The sequence below is a fragment of the Ovis aries genome, chromosome 14 (assembly GCF_016772045.2).
Source record: "Ovis aries strain OAR_USU_Benz2616 breed Rambouillet chromosome 14, ARS-UI_Ramb_v3.0, whole genome shotgun sequence".
Classification (NCBI taxonomy): Eukaryota; Metazoa; Chordata; class Mammalia; order Artiodactyla; family Bovidae; genus Ovis; species Ovis aries.
The window spans coordinates 60,061,653-60,078,847 of NC_056067.1; the positions used below are offsets into that span (position 1 = coordinate 60,061,653).

The 17,195-nt window shown below is 43.6% G+C and overlaps 1 protein-coding gene across 23 annotated transcripts in view; it reads right to left on the reverse strand.

The window, feature by feature from the left end:
* LOC105605893 (zinc finger protein 665) overlaps positions 1–17,195 on the reverse strand; it is a 169,106-nt gene that overhangs the window by 19,124 nt on the left and 132,787 nt on the right. For 3 of the 23 annotated variants that reach the window (XM_060399042.1, XM_060399028.1, XM_060399037.1), the window contains one exon: positions 10,803–10,861. The exons of 3 other annotated variants lie outside the window; for them this stretch is intronic. The gene's annotated coding sequence lies outside the window, so the exon portion shown is untranslated. Of the gene's footprint in view, positions 1–10; positions 138–7,631; positions 9,063–10,802; positions 10,862–12,063; positions 12,310–17,195 lie in introns of those variants that run through there. 17 more of the 23 variants (XM_060399036.1, XM_060399026.1, XM_027978688.3 and 14 more) reach the window with 13 other exon arrangements.

The window sequence follows — 17,195 nt, forward strand, 5'->3', positions numbered from 1 at the left end:
AGTCCCGAACCTTCCATCAGAGGCTGCATCATTCTCCGCCAACACCGCTCATCTCTTCAGGCTGATTCCCTGGCTGCTGGAGCTGGACTCTGGCAAAATGCATCATCAGTGAAACGTGAAGCCTGGACTGAGCACCACTGAGAGGAGAAAAGCACCCCCCAATTCTCTTTTTCTTTCCCAGCCTTACTAAGGTGTAACTAACAAAAATGGTATAAACGTACTGTGTACAAAGTGATCATGTGATAGACTCATACAATGAATAATTATTATAGTGGAGTAAGTTACACTTCCACCTGTGACTACACTGTATTATTTCTCTCTGGGCGAATTTCAAGGATATAGAAACACTACCGGCAGCATGTGGTATCTCAGATCCCCAGAACTCACTTATTTTACAACTGAAAATCTCTACTGTTTGACTACCAGTGCCCCATTTCCCCCTCCACTCAGCTCCTGGTAACAGCCTTATTACTTGATGGCTGTATGAGCTTGACAATTCTAGTTTGCACATAGGGTCTGTCCTCCTTTGTCAGGCTTATTTAAGTTGACATGATGTTCTCTAGGTTCATTCATTCTGGCATAAATGCAGGATTCTTGATTTTTATATTTATATACAGAGAAAAAATAGTTCATGAATATACAGTATATAATAAATATTGCTATACCACACTTTTGTAACCTATTCTTTTGTCAAGAGACATCTGGGCTTTGTCTATGCCTTGGCTACTGCAAATCCAGTCACACTCATGGGACTGTGGACATATCCCTGAAAAACTGATTGTTTTTACTATGGATATCTGTCAGAAATGGGTTTCATAGACTGTACGCCTGTTCTATATTAATTTGTTAAGGAACTTCCATTTTATTTTCCAACATAGTAGTACCATTAACATTGCCACCAACAGTGCAGTTAAGATTCTGTGTTTTCTGTACTGTGCCTGTATTTGTGCTTATTTTGGGAGGGACAGGAGTGGATAACACAGAACCCAGCCTGGCAGCAAGACAGTTGCAGCTGCATCTTCTAGAGGACAAGCCTCCAGGCTGCAGATCACTGTGGCATTGCTGCCCTCTTGATTTTTCGGAGCCATCCTCCCCTATGTCACAGAACTTTATGACTCTTCTCAGGTTGGGCCCAGAGATCCCTACCCAGCAGGACCACCTTATAACAAGCATTCTGTGATCTTAACCTTAGTACTCCTATTTTCCCAGCAGGACTCACACAAACTTACAAACTTTCATGGTGTCCAACAGAGTGTCCACAGAGCCCATATGAGCCTCTAATGCTCTTATACAAACACAAAGCATTCCAAGCCCTGATAGCTCATGCATGAGGCAAAATACAAAAGAGGACACCCAAGGATCCACAGACACAAGACACCATATTTTCATTTACAGTGAGTGATCCAGGTCAAACATTGAAATCTCCAAAGACTATGAAAAAAAGGGATAATTCCAATGATGCACATGGCCCACTGAGACCTCAGCATCTGCCAAGGAAACACTCCAGATTCTCTTGGTATTTTCCCAAATGCACATGAATCTTTCTGCACCAGCAACCCCAAGTACACAATGATATGAAAGTTGATGCAAAAAAATGACCTGAGATTTTCCGTTACTCTACGGTGCCTGCCTGCTAAAAGAGCCAACAAAAGCCAGGGACTGGAATGGATGCTGGGAGCACCTGCTAGAACCAGCCTCTCAAGCCCAAGGCTCCCATCCTCCTGCACCCACAGGTGCCTGCGGGCTCAGCCCAGGCCACAGTTCTAACAGCGGAAAAGACTTCTCTTGGCTCAATTCCACGTCCTTCATTGTTGCTCACGCGTGGTCACACAAGTTGTCAAATCAAACCTGTGCAGGCACACGTCAGCCTCAGCACTGCTGTCCCAGGGAACACGAGCTCAGGCAGTAGAACCTTAAACCACTCCATGCAGGCTCTCCAACAAACCCGCTTCCAGTTGCTCCAGCCTGAATGGAGACATTCTCTTCCAAAAGATCCACACACCCCTTGTCCCTGCAACTACACTTGGGATGGGTGCACACTCCATTCACTGGGCTCACCTTGATGCTCCCAAGTACTGCCACAACCCTCCTGCAGACCCCACAAGGCTCCCTCCGCTTTCCCCATTTGTCTACCTCTCCTCCCTGCATGACTGGACTAAGCAAGACTAAAGAGCACAGGGGTTTCCGGGCAAAGGGGGTCACAAGAGGAGTGCCCACGAGCTACCACCCAAAGGACACTGCACATGCAGTATGAAAATCAAGAGACTGGCGCTCCTGTTAAAGTCTGCCACCACCTGGGGACATTATGGAGTCGACGTACAAAGGCATTTGAGATGAGGAAGTCTCAAAGGAAGGGTCTCCAGGTCTCACTCTCTCCTGTTTTCTCCACTCACACCTACCTGGAAGATATTCTAGCTCTTGGGGGGCGCAGGGGGCAGTATCTCCTTCCTGCCCCATTAGGTTTTGGATTTCTGCTCATCCTCAGTGCACTGCAATCACAACGCTGACAGAGAGCACATGAACTCCTATATGGCAAAGCTGCTGTCCACGATGGTGACTGCTCCTGGATGGACAGAGCTTAGATCTGGGGGCTGCAGAGGATGAAACCCAGCAGACTAAACATGGGGACATCTTAGCCCACTGCTTGAGGACACCAGTTCTGTAGGGCTTTTCAGGACTTCCTATATTTCTTGGATCATCTTTTGAGTAATTAAGTAGTCACATGGGGTAAAGATCAATTACAGCTGAAATGTCCAGAACATGGGAAACATCATCACCTGCCCTGTTCTCTTGGTCTTCCCTGAGGATTATTCGGCCCAACCCATAGTCCTGTCATCTAAAGACATTTCCAGTAACAGGTACTGCAGCCATGCTGGGAAGAAGAGGAACACTATGAGCCCTAAAAAGAGGGGAACCAGGAAGGACTCAAAATAACCCATGAAGAAGGGCGCTAATTTCTGCTGCTGGCGACAGTCAATAAACCTGGGTAACATGAGAGAGACTGTTAGGAGGGGATGGGGAGACCTCCCTGAGCCTAGACTTGAAGGGTGACAAAGGGCCTGAAGCACAGCGACCTGAAGGTGAGAAAAGGAACTACAATGTCAGACAGAAATGGTATTTGGAAACAGAGAAAAGGTATTTGGTATTTGGAAACAGAGAAAAGGTAAATGAGACCAGGACAGGCTGAACCATGAGCAAAGGGTCAACTCCCAGGATGAGGCTGGAGACACTGACAGGGCCCTAAGCTTGACAGAGGGCTGTGGAGAAACAGCGAGGAGTCAAGCTTTTGACCCAAGAACAAATGAGAGCCAGTGGAGGTCTGAACGTCAGGATGTAAAAAAAAAATCTCCGTTCAGATTTAGCCTTAGTCATAAAAGTCATCTAATTCTGAGCCTGTGATCCTGCCTCCATCCTAGTTTTCCTTTCTGGTTTTCATTCAGGGAGGACTGGGATCTATTTAAAATTCTCATTACCACCAGAAACTCCCTCCAAACCAGAACTGCCACACACAGACACACAGCCAATATAGCTAATCATTTCAGGGGTCAGTGTTGCTCACGCTTAGAGATTCCGGTCTAGTCTCTCATCTGCATGTTACAAGTGGGCTCCCTCAGGCCCAGAGAGAAGCCATTTATGAGAAGGTCTGAGCTGAGTGAAGAGAACCGGGTATAACTGAATAATGAAATGGGAGGCTGAAGGGCAAGGGGGCCAAGTTTGTCCTTATTGCCCATCCCATTTAAGACCAGGAACATCTGTCATGTATCTGAGCAAAAGAAACTTTTTTTTTCAAGACTGGGTCAAACTGATACCAAGCAGGTAATTCTTTATTATAAGATTGCAGTAAAATATTTTAAAAATACAGAATTGTAAATATATATCCACTGGTACAAAAAACATTGTAAGGGGTCAGCTTGGAAATAGGATCTGAGCAATCTTTTTCATTATGAATAGAGAGGCTCTGTTGGAAAGTTCCAGGTCAATCCAGCCCATCCTTCCTCATCTGCACAGAAAAGTCACAAAGGGACCTGAGGGAAACATCTTCATATCACCACACAGCTCACTTTTTTTCACTGATCATAGAAAATGGAGAAAACAGACCATTAGACTAACCAGTTAAACTAGGTGTTGTTTTTTTTTTTTTCTTGTTTTGAAAGGAAAGAATGAAGCATTTTGTTGCTTTTATCATGTTAAATGTTCATTTTTCCATTTCTCAAAGAAATGCCTTTAATTTCACAAGATCTAACGTCATACCTCCGTTATTCTCTGGTAAAGAGCTGAGACCAGAAATATCCATTTGTGTGTGCACACATCAACACATACACACAATTCATGTCTTTGGTAAAACCACAGTCGAAAATATGTCTATTTTATTACAAGATGCTGAGAGAGTAACAGGCAGGATGGCCAGGGGTCTCCAAATGGAGGAAATAGGCTGCAAGTGTCAGGCATTTTTATCTCTCTTAAGCAGCAGGAGGAAACAAATTAGCGGTATTTTTTTCCTTCGCTATACAAATCTAAAAGGAGGTTTCTCTTAAAATACTGTGTTGTCATAATGACACCTGGGGTCAGACTCTCAAGACAATCAGGACTCAAGGTGCCCAGGGGTCCCCACACAAGCTCCTGTCCTAATTACACCTGAGGAACCCCAGGTACTAATAACTGTGGGGGGCCAATCCATTGATTTCCTTTTAGATACTGGGCAACTTACTCCATGCTTACTGAAGCCCCTGGCCCACTTTCTTCCTGATCCGCTTCTGTATTGGGACTGTCTGGACAAGTCAAAGGGTATTATTTCAGTTATTCTTTATGTTGTAACTGAGATTCTGGGCTATTTTCACACGAGTTTCTGATTGTGCCAGTCTCACTCACCCCTTTTGGTGAGGAATATACTGAACAAGGTCCATGCCTCTGCTTTTATAAATATGGAGCCCTCCCTTTCTCTCCCTTTAGTTGAACAAAATGTAAATCCTAGAGTGTGGGATGATGGAAAATCTGTGGGCCAAGCACAAAATGCTATTCCTGTAGTTGTTAAGCTCAAAGACTCACTTATTTCCATATAAGCAGTATCCACTGAAACCTGAGGTTAAGGGTTAAAGCACATCATCGAAAATTTAAAGGAGCAGGGACTATTAGTTCCCTGTAAAAGTCCATGCAACACTCCTATTTGGGGTATAAAGAAATCAAATGATAAATGGAGACTAGTTCAAGATTTACAAATAATAATTGAGGCTGTAGTTCCTTTACACCTCATGGTGCCTAATCCTTATACTCTATTGTCTGAAATTCCTCAACGAGCCAAATATTTCTCAGTAATTGATTTGAAAGATGCTTTCTATTCTGTGCCGTTGGTGGAGTAAAGTCAATTTCTATTTGCCTTTGAAGACCCTATGCAGCCAGCTTCTCAGTTAACCTGGACAGTTTTGCCCCCGGGATTTCGTGACAGTCCTCACTTATTTGGACAAAGTTTGTCACGGGATCTACAAAACTTTAATACCTCCGAAGCGGTGGTGTAACAATATGTAGATGGTATTTTGCTCTGTGCTGAGACAGAGGAAGCTTGTTCAGGAGCCTCAGATTTCATAAACGTTCTGGCAGGCTGCAGTTATAAGGCATGAAGAGAAAAGGCTCAGCTTTGTCAACAATCTGTTAGATATCTGAGCCTAATCATATGAGAAGGGACTAGGGCCATAGGCCCTGAGAAAATTAAACCCATACCAAATCATCCCCTATGACTTTAAGACAATTGAGAAGATTTCTGGGAATCACAGGCTACTGTCATATTTGGATTCTGGGTTATGGGGAACTTGCCCGGCCTTTATATAAACTTATAGTTGAAACTCAGCAGGCCCAAACAGACAAATTGCTTTGGTCTCTAGATACTCAAAAGGCTTTTAAGGTTCTTCAGACTGCCCTCCTGCAAGCTCCAGCTTTGAGCTTGCCCACAGGGTCAGGATTTAATTTGTTTGTTACTGAAACAAAAGGTATGGCCTTGGGAATTTTGACACAAGCCCGAGGGTCTCACCGGCAACCTATTGCTTATCTAAGCAGAAAATTAGATGTAATTTCACATGGGTGGCCCCACTGCCTAAGAGCAATTGGGGGCAGAGGCTTTATTAGCACCTGAAGCTTTAAAACTAATTAATCAACAAAATCTTACTGTCCTGACTTCTCATGATGTGAGTGGAATCTTAAATTCTAAGGTTAATATTTGGATGACAGACAGTAGGCTTCTTAAATATCAGTCTTTGTTGTTAGAAGGACCAATAACTAAGCTTAAAGTCTGTGGACATTTAAATCCTGCCACTTTCCTTCCTGAGAAGGAAAATGAAACACCTGATCACGATTGTTCCCAATTCCTAACTTTAAACTATGCAGCTTGGGAGGATCTAATGGATACCCCATTAGACAATCCTGACATGGAAGTATTTACAGATGGCAGTTCTTTTGTTCGGGATGGAAAGCATAAAGCAGGTTACGCCATGGTGACTGCTGAACAGGTTTCAGAAACAAAATCTCTCCCCCGAGGAACCAGTGCTGAGTTAGCGGAGCTTGTGGCTCTGACCCGAGCTCTAGAGTTAAGCAAAGGGCAGCGAGTAAATATCTTCATGGATTCTAAGAATGCTTATTTGACTATACATGCTCACGCTGCAATATGGAAAGAAAGACAGTTTAAAACAGCAACAGGAGAATCTATTAAGCATTTCAGAGAGATTGAGACACTTTTAACTGCTATGCTGCTGCTGCTGCTGCTAAGTCGCTTCAGTCGTGTCTGACTCTCTGCAACCCCATAGACGGCAGCGCACCAGGCTCCCGACCCTGGGATTCTCCAGGCAAGAGTACTGGAGTGGGGGGCCACTGCCTTCTCTGTTTAACTGCTATATATTGTCCTAAAGAAATAGCTGTTTTGCATTGCAAAGGGCACAGCAGAGATGGGAGTAAAGCAGCTGAAGATAAGCAGCTGGCTGACTGTCAAGCCAGAAAAGCTGGCACTTTATGAAACCCCTTCACTGTAGACGCCTTTGATCTGGACAGATCCTGTGGAACAGGAAAAAACACAATATACTGAGGAAGAATTAGAAAGACATGAGAAAAGACGAGCAAAGATTACAGATAAAGGATGGTTACAATCTGAGGATGGATGATTAATAATTCCTAAAACTGCTCAATGGAAAATTCTTAAGGGTGTACACCAGAGTTTTCATTTCGGTGCAGAGAGTACTTATCAGATGGCTTCTAGTTTGCTTGAAGGCAAAAATGTAATGAAAACTTTAAAGAACATTATCAAAAGGTGTCAGGTTCATCAGAAACATAACCCAAAGCCTGAGAAGCTAGCAATATCTGGATTACAATGAAGTGGAAAGTATCCTGGAGAGGGCTGGGAAATTGATTTTACTCATATGCCAAAAGCAAATAGATATTCTTGCTTACAAGTTTGGGTAGATACTTTTACTGTATGGATTGAGGCTTTTCCCTGTTGTAGTAAGCAGGCTAAGTAGGTTATAAAGATTTTAATCCATGAAATTATCCCCAGGTTTGGGCTGCCATGAGCCTTCAGAGTGACAATGGCTCTGCATTTAAAGTTGCTGTAACTCAGGGGGTATCTAAAGCTCTAGAAATAGAATATCACTTACACTGTTCCTGGAGTTCCCCTCTTCATCATGAAAGGATTCCTGTGGTGGACATCTCCACTTCAAGAAAAAGACTTTCTCCAAGTCTGTGAATACCTTCGACAACAATCATACGTGATGCCTCTTCTTCATCTGATGACATCTACCAACCCTAAAATGGACTGGTGCAACACTTTGTACTTTAACTATGGACATAATGTGACTTTTAATTTTGATTATGCATTGCCTCAGTTTAATGACTATTTCGCTACACATAAGGCAAATAGGTCTGGATCTAATGCTTTTTTACCTGACGTTTGTCAAATATGGGATGAGGTTATATGGCTAACTCCTCAAAAAGGACGTCTAGTATCTATTACCCCTATATGCTGGGAACAAACAGAGTCATCCCCAAAAATCAAACCAACAACTTCATTACAATGATTGGAAACAATTGGGATTTTGACCTCAGGAACTATGCAACGTAATCATTCCCGTGTTTTCCAACCCCAATTCAGGTCCTCCCTTTGTCTGGCCAGGCACTAATTGGGACTGGATATCTTAGTCAGCTGGCTTGCTCCAAACAGGACCTATTGGATATGTGGCTCTTACCTATGGGCATGGCTTCCCCTTGGTTGGATAGGGAGATGCACCCTGGGTCTAGCCTTTACTCACGGCTTTATATTTTCAGAGCTTCCAGAAAAGCCTGCTAATTTACTCCACCTGAAAACTCAGTGGACAAGGGCTGTGTTTCACTGGTATGATTATTTGGCTGCAGTCTTTGTTCCCTCTTTGGGAACTACAGATGTTATGCTACGAGTGGATCTTAGACTAATTTTACTCAACAGGCATTACAAGATTCTCAGAAAGCTATTGCAGCTCTTAATGCTGAACAAGCACAAATTAGAAAGGTGGTTTTACAAAACAGATTAGGTTTAGATATTCTGACAGCGGCTCAAGGAGGAACTTGTGCCATTATTCAGACGCAATGCTGTACATATAAACCTGATATGAGCACTAACGTTATTCACTTTACTAAACACATGAACAAGATGACTGGGGCTATGGATATTCTTGAAGCCTTAACTGCCTCATTTTGGGAGATGTTAACTAATGCCCCATGGTGGAAAACTATCTTATTTACAATAATTTTGATTGCTCTGTTTTTGCGGTTTGCTCCCTGCATCTGTAACTGTGTAACTGGATTTGTTTCTAGTTGCTTGAAAGCTTTTAAGTTACAAATGGCTGTGTTAGGGGAAGCACACTGATTGAAACCGCCCACCCTGGCCAGGCACCATAGTAACCATTTGCATGACTTGTTTTATGACAGGAGATCCTGATAAGGAATACGGAACTAATGAACCACCACCGGCCTGAAGAGTTTGGGAAAGGTCAAAAGGAGACACCGAGTGTCTGTCCACGTCCCAGAATCCCTCTCACTAGCATCCATCTTGGCTGAGTGATGCGTGTGCCACCAGGAAAGACTCCAAATTAGAATGATTGGCCAAAGACCACCCGGAAACTAATCTCATCACCATAAAACCCGAGACTGCGACCCACGCGGCAGAGCAGTTCTCCTGGGTTCCCTTACCCTACTGCTCTCCACCCAAGTACCCTTCCCAATACAATCTCTTGCTTTGTCAGCACATGTGTCTCCTCAGACAATGCATTTCCGAGTGTTAGACAAGAGCCCAGTTTCGGACATTGGAAGGGGTCCCCCTTCCTGCAATAGATGCTCAAACTCCTGCTTCTGCTGCAGCTTCTTCCAACTACTATTTGGGGGCCCTGGATCAGACATCTTCGGTATGAGGGTTAGGAGAATATGTTGCCTCACCAATTTAGGGACAACACCCCTTGTCAGCTCGGAAGCAGTTATGGAACGAGAACGATGCCCCTTGTCCCTAGGCAACATAATTCTTCTAAAACAAAAGGGGGGAATGAGAGGGTAACAGCCAGGAAAGCCAGGGGTCTCCAAATGGAGCAAATAGGCTGCAAGTGTTAGACATTTTAATCTCTCTTAAGCGGCAGAAGCAAACAAACTAGCGATACTTTTTTCCTTCTCTATACAAATTTAAAAGGAGGTTTCTCTTAACTTACGTGTTGCCATAATGACACCTGGTTTCACCTGAAGTTAACTATTCTCAAACCTTGAGGTAACCAATCCATTTTTCTTATGGAAAATGATTGTCTTAAGCTACGTTAATGGACAATGGACTACGCATTTACCCCAGACTCTGTCTTCAAGTCAGTTCCGCCTGATGGCTGAGAACCTACTTCACAAACCAGTATGTTATACTCAGATATTGTTCCCCTAATCTATGTAAACAAAACTATTTGTATGGTAATCTGCCCTTCTACAAGATTCAAGTTAATCATTTTATGGCCTGGGATGACTCATCTGGTGCCAAGACTATCCCAAAATGCACTTTATGGATGAGGGCCCTGGTGCCATTTTAAAACCTTCCTTTCCTTCATTAACAGACTGCTAGTGACTATAATGGCACCCCACTCCAGTACTCTTGCCTGGAAAATCCCATGGATGGTGGAGCCTGGTAGGGTGCAGTCCATGGGGTCGCTAAGATTCTAAGAGTCAGAAACTACTGAGGGACTTCACTTTCACTTTTCACTTTCATGCACTGGAGAAGGAAATGGCAACCCATGCCAGTATTCTTGCCTGGAGAATCCCAGGGACAGAGGAGCCTGTTGGGCTGCCGTCTATGGGGTCGCACAGAGTCAGACACGACTGAGAAGACTTAGCAGCAGGAGCAGCCCCTCCATTCTGAACCCCCTTCCACCTCCCTCCTCACCAGATCTCTCTGGGTTGTTCCAGAGCACTGGCTTTGGGTGCCCTGCTTCGTGCACTGAACTTGCACTGATCATTCTATTTTACATATGGTAATTTACATGTTTCAGTGCTATTCTCTCAAATCATCCCACCCTCAACTTCTCCCACTGAGTCCAAAAGTCTGTTCTTTACATCTGTGTCTCCCTTTGTTGCCCTGCATGTAGGATCACTGGTACCCTCTTTCTAAATTCCATATACATGCATTAATATACAGTACTTGTCTTTCTCTTTCTAACTTATTTCACTCTGTATAATAGGCTCTAGGTTCATTGACCTCATTAGAACTGATAAACGAGGTGACACTTTTGCTAAGTATGGCACAAAATAGTCTAAGATGATTTACTACTTACCAAAGAAAATTTCAAATGTATGAAATGAAGGGAAGAAAGCACTCAGGCAAGGAATGAATCTGAAAAAAATTTGAAACAAAAACCTGAGAATTATTTTTAATCTAAAAATCTGGTGTTAAAGTTTAAAAAAATGTGGAGAATAATCATATTTAGAATAGGATGATAAGAGTAGAATACTGGAAACTAAAAAAGCTTATTTCTGAAGTTAAAAATGAGTACAGAAACTGAATGAATTAAGACCTATTCCAAGACACAAAAAGCACCATACATAAAGAAAGGAGAAAATGTGAATCCGTTTTTTAAAAAAAGTGTTCCTTTAAAAATGCTACCCAATAATGATACAGTGGATAAGAATCTGCCTGACAATGCAGGGGACATGGGTTCTATCCCTGGTTCAGGAAGATCCCACAAGTACAAGCAACTAAGCCTGTGCACAACTACTGAGCCTGTGCTTTAGAACCTGGGAGCCACAACTCCTGAGCCCACCGCACAGCACAGCCAAAAAAATTCATTAAAAAAGAAAAGCTACCACAGAGTGACACTTTAGAGTCAGTCATTTCCTGCCCCAGGTCTCTTCTTCCCTGACCTCTATCTTATGATAGGGCAAGGGAAGAGGGTCACTCACATCTCAGTGAATCAAGTCACTGCCCCAGGCTCAACAGGGTTTGCAAATGAAAGTGATCTTCTGCCACAACTAATAAAAAAAGACACAAGCCTTATAGACAAGAGTTTTGAAATTCTCAGCCTCCTCTGTATAACTGAAAAAATCATCTGTATCCAAACAACTGGCCACACCTGGATTGAGCTTACCCCTCTGTTCACCTATCTCCCTATTTCATCTGGGTCTCCGTGTCTCTTTTTCTCCCCCTCTGCTCTCCTGCTGCTCCTGTCCTATTTCCTCCCTCACAGTGTCCTGTCCCAGGCGGCTGCAATTCGTTCCCCCTCGAAATGCTCTCTATCTCCAACCTTCCTGAGTCTTTCAAAAATCCATACCTATGTCTGCCTCCTTCTTTCCCCATTTCGGCTCAGGAGAAGCGAGGACAGAGGGGCTGGGAGGGAGGGGGCTCGGGAGCGGGGCGGCCTCTCCGGAATCCCAGGACCGGGAGAGGGCGCGCGGCCTATCTGGGCTCTGCCTCCAGCGGTCGAGAAGGCGACGCGGCGGGCGCGACTCCAACTCGCGAGAGGGCTTTACTTGGCGAGGCCAGAGGTCAAAAGGGGTTTTAAGCAGGAATATGTAGCCAGAGGCGGTGTCTACACTCACCGAGGGCCGAAACCGCCTCAGCAACACTTAAAACCCAAACGAAAAGATAACTGGGCCGCAACGGCAGCGGCAGTGTTTATTCGGGGCCGAGCACCGGGTGCCAGGGTGTTCAGGTCGCTGGCAATTCCCACACCATGAGGACGAGTGAGCGGGGCGGAGGTGGGGATTGGAGGGGTGGCGAGCTCTGCAAACTTACTCTAGAAGGAAGCGTAGGCGCCGCTCGGGAACCTCGGCTCCGCGCTCTCCGACTTCCGCCTCTGCGAGAAAGGGCTTTTTGTATTAGAGCCGCGGCTTCCGACCAAGAGCTGGGCGAGCACCCGCTGCGCGCAGAGTTGGTGGGAGGGGCGGGGCGCGGAGGGGGCGGGGCCTGTTACCTTGACAGCATTAAGTTACCCTCTGCTCAGGTAACGGCTTCAAGTTTTGTCGGAAGCCAAGATACTTCCTCTTAAGACTAAAAGGGCTTATTCTCAATAAAAAGCTGTTTTTCACAGCATTTTCTGCTCAGATCCTGCTAGTGAGGCTGAAGCAATTCAGGGATCTGGGGACTTGGGCAGCTTTAAGAAACAAGAATGGGACTAGTCTCTATATTACAAATACAAAACTCTGTTCAGTTCAGTTCAGTCGCTCAGTCGTGTCCGACTCGTTGCAACCCCATGAATCGAAGCACGCCAGGCCTCCCTGTCCATCACCAACTCCCGGAGTTCACTCAGACTCGCGTCCAAGGAGTCAGTGATGCCATCCAGCCATCTTATCCTCTGTCGTTCCCTTCTTCTCCTGCCCCCAATCCCTCTCAGCATCAGTCTTTTCCAATGAGTCAACTCTTCGCATGAGGTAGCCAAAGTACTGGAGTTTCAGCTTTAGCATCATTCCCTCCAAAGAAATCCCACGGTTGATCTCCTTCAGAATGGACTGGTTGCATCTCCTTGCAGTCCAAGGGACCCTCAAGAGTCTTCTCCAAAACGACAGTTCAAAAGCATCAATTCTTCAGCGCTCAGCCTTCTTCACAGTCCAACTCTCACATCCATACATGACCACAGGAAAAACCATAGCCTTGACTAGACGGACCTTAGTCGGCAAAGTAACGACTCTGCTTTTGAAAAAGCTATCTAGGCTGCTCAAAACTTAGAAATGGGCTATTCCCTACTCATACCCTACAAAACAGCAAACTTAGCATAGTGCTGAGTTCAATAAACTCAAGGTTAGTATCTGGGTGTCTGAGATGGAGGACTTAAGGGATGTGATCATTTGGGTCACTAACCACAGCCTTTTAAGACCAAGACACTTTAAATGATCACAAACTGCATAATTATTTCTTTTATCCAACACGTTTTAATTATTTCCCCTTTCTAAACCCAACTCTTTAAACAGTGACATAAAGGGGGTTGTATAAGCAACTCTTACAATGACAAACATCATTGTGTAAGTTTAAGCTACAGAGAAAAAATTCACTGATATGTATACTGTGAAATGATTATCACAATGTTTGCCTAGCATTCATAATTTCATATAGATAACTTAAAAGTGATTCTTGACAGTGGATTCACCAATGATTTATCAGATACAAACCAAAAGCTCACACCAACAAAATAAAAAGAGGTAAATTGCACACATCCTAATTATCAAATATTGTGCAGTAAACCATCCTCAGCAGTGAAAAAACAATGTACACTATATTACCAAAAAATTGCCAAGCATATATTCAGTAATAGTTTAAATCATCAAGAATAGATAAAGAAAATAGTTTAAATAGTTTAAATCATCAAGAATACATAAAGAACTCTAAAATGTACTGATCACCAATTCCACCATGGAGTGGGGGAGCTTTCTTTGCTTTTTTTGCCATCCTACACATGGCAAATAAAATACAAAGAGTAACATAAAATAGGAACTTAATGACAAAAATAAAAGACCATCATTTATAATGCATACAAATATAAAAAAAAAAAGGAAAGTAGCTATGCCTTGAAAAAAAACAAATGATGGTTCATCACTGAAGTTATCACTCCACTACATAAGCTCTGTCATTAAGTTGCTACAAAATTAAGTGTGGAGGCAGAATGATCAAGAGCATCCAGGTGACAAGCATGCAGCATCAGCAACAGTTTAGTCAACAGCCTCACAAATATGAGGGTGAACCTGGACAGTACCCTTGTCAGGAGAAGTTCCTACACCTCTTGGTGAGGCTCAAAGGGCATGGTGATAGTACACGTGGACAACACTATCACAGTGCCCTTCATGCAGGCATCTCTGACATCACTCAAAGCCAGAAAAAGATGTACAGGTCAAGGTCTTCAGATACTTTCTCATATCACAGAACACGCTGACCTCTATAGTAGAGTAGCTTCAAGTGGTATTTCTGTATGCAGCAGGAAAATATTACAACCAATAAGGGAAAGGATTCTCCTTTAAAAATTTTCTCTTACCCAGTAAACCCACACCACAGAGAGTCCATGAGGAGCTGCCCCATAAACACAGGCGGATTACCACAGCAAAGAAACTGGACATGACTTCAGACCCTAGAGCCACATACTTCCAAATCAAATTTAAAAGGAAAAATTATACAAACTAAGGGGAAAGCAAAGTCAGGAAGAGTCTACACTCTCTAGTCTAGTCTCCCAGACTAGATAGACCAGTACAAGAGTGGAGAACTATGAGATATGGGGGTCTCATATCCTAAGACCTTGAGATGGTACTATTTGGTCCACCCAGAGATGCCAAGCTAAGAGCCTGAAAGAGTCACACATATTCCCTTTGTTGGACTGCTGTCCCTACAGTTTTCCTAAGTAACAGGCACAGAAGATCCAATCCACCAGCTTATTCCACACACCCTGACATGTATGGCAGCAAAAGGAGAACAGCAGAAATGGCTGAGCGATCTCAAGAGGCAGACAGGGACTAAGACAGTTCATTACAGGTTCTGAGGTGCCAGATAAAATTAAAGAGCAGCCAGTACTTTCCCATTTGCCGATTCTATCTTCCAAATATGACAACTGTGATTAAAGCAGCAGTGGATCAGGGGTCAGATGCTTGGGGCATCAGCTGTGATCTATATGGACTAAGAATAAAGTAGCCAATACATCCAAGCCCACAAGGAGAAGAGGGGGCAAGGCAGCCCACCTCATGCTCCTCACACTCAAGAACAACCAGCTCACAGCAGGGAGACCGCGAGTGTTGCAGATACAAACCTTGCCTTTGTGTCTGATGGAGCTGCAGCACCACTGGCGGGTGAAAGAACACATGATACATGTTGAAGGACAGGCTGAGGACTCGGGGAAAGGTTAAGCTTCCTCTGGGACTTTAATAAACAAACTTCTCTTTGGTCAAAGAATTAAGAGAGTCAATTCCTAGGTAGGTTAAGAAGTCCAGGGTACCCAAGGAAGAGAAAGGGGTCTGGGGCTCTCAAGGAGTATAGAAAGTGGCCTGGAATTCTCAAGGAGGAGAAAAGGACAAACTTTTTTCTTTAAGCCCAGAGCTGATGATTACACAACAAAACAACTCCGCCTAAACTCTGTACTAAGCAGAGACATTACTTTGCCAACAAAGGTCCGTCTAGTCAAGGCTATGGTTTTTCCAGTGGTCATGTATGGATGTGAGAGTTGGACTGTGAAGAAAGCTGAACGCTGAAGAATTGATGCTTTTGAACTGTGGTGTTGGAGAAGACTCTTGAGAGTCCCTTGGACTGCAAGGAGATGCAACCAGTCCATTCTGAAGGAGATCAACCGTGGGATTTCTTTGGAGGGAATGATGCTAAAGCTGAAACTCCAGTACTTTGGCCATCTCATGCGAAGAGCTGACTTATTGGAAAAGACTCTGATACTGGGAGGGATTGGGGGCAGGAGGAGAAGGGGACGACTGAGGATGAGATGGCTGGATGGCATCACCGACTCGATGGACATGAGTTTGAGTGAACTCCGGGAGTTGGTGATGGACAGGGAGGCCTGGCGTGCTGCGATTCATGGGGTCGCAAAGAGTCAGACACGACTAAGCCACTGCACTGAACTGAAGATAATATAACAACAATGTGTCCTCCTTGAGGACAGGTTTCTCCTTCTTGAGAACCTTCTGACTAATCCTGTCATCTTGAAATGTCAATTCTGGGCATGGGTCTGGTAAGACCTTTACGACCTTGAGACATTCTTTTGACTTACTGTAATAACCAGTTGAGAAAGTATATAGCTCCCTTGCTAAGACTAGTGAGGGGGGGCATTCTCCATCCCCCTTCTGATGTCTATGTCAGAAGCTTTCTCTGTCCTATTTCATACTTTAATAAAACTCTGCTACACAAAAGCTCTTGAGTGATCAAGTCTGGTCCCTGGTCCCAAAACTATATCTTCTTCTTTGGAGATGATGAATCTAACGTTGTTCACTGTAAGCTCTCATCTCTATGTACCATTACAAGAAGTTTCCAACCACTGTTAATGTTGTGCTTTCCTCTCTGCCCTGAGATCTCATCTCTGTTCACACTTTTGATACATTCCCATCCATTTGGGGGTTTTGTTTTGTTTTCAAAACAAGTATCTCAAACTAAAATATATGATGTATGAAAAGAGCACACCTAACATTGTTCTCAATGGTGAAACACTGAAAACTTTTCCTCTGAGATTGGGAAGAAGGCAAGGACGTGCACTCTGCATCACTGTTCAGCAAAGGACTGAAACCCCTAACCAGAGCAATTAGACAAGAAAAAGAAATCAAAGCTTCCCAAAGTGAAAAATTAGAAAGTTACCTTCTTCCCTAGAGGACAAGGTCTTTTGTGTATACACTGTAGATTCCACACAGACACAAAAAACCTCCTGCCACATCAAATAGCAATTTTAGCAAACTTGCAGGATACAAAAGTCCACGTGCAAATCAGCTGCATTTCTATACACAATGAACAATGTAAAAAGAAAATCACATAAAAATTTTATTTACTATTGTATTAAAAATGGATGAAATATTTAGGAACAATTCACCAAGGAGGTGAAACATATAACTGAAAACTACTTAACCATTTCTAAAAGAAATCCAAAATAAACAAATAAATCTAGTAGTCATGGACTGGAAATCTCAGTACTCTATATTTCCAAATTACTCAAAGTGTTCCACAGATTTAATGAATTCATTATGAAACTTACAATAGAAATGTTTGC